Here is a 428-nt window from a genome sequence, read left to right on the forward strand (position 1 = left end):
AGACAGAGAAAACTACTCAGATCTCATGGGGAAAACACAACAAAACTCGAAATTCATATATAAAATCAAAGTCATACAAACTCCAACAAGTAAATAACTTATCTCTAATTTCCCCATAAAGAACACTCCTCGAAGTTCCTCTGAATCTCTTCCTTTCTTTACAACACACAGAATTCCTCTTCGAAGCAGCAAGGAGGAAGAAATCTCTCACTTTCCCTCAACACTTACAATCTCTTGAAGAATTCCTCACAATATTAGAACTTTTTCTAATCTCTAGGAACTCTCTCTAGCACTTCCTTCACTCTCTAGATTCTCCCCCACTTTTTTAATTTTTGGCCAAAATAGTCTATTAAAGTTGTGAATGAGCTTTCCCAAGAGTTGCCTAATCATCCCTTCAAAATTTGGCCTTATCCAAAGCTTGAGTAGGC

Source organism: Phalaenopsis equestris, unplaced genomic scaffold (genome assembly GCF_001263595.1).
Source record: "Phalaenopsis equestris unplaced genomic scaffold, ASM126359v1 Scaffold000036, whole genome shotgun sequence".
NCBI classification, from domain to species: Eukaryota; Viridiplantae; Streptophyta; class Magnoliopsida; order Asparagales; family Orchidaceae; genus Phalaenopsis; species Phalaenopsis equestris.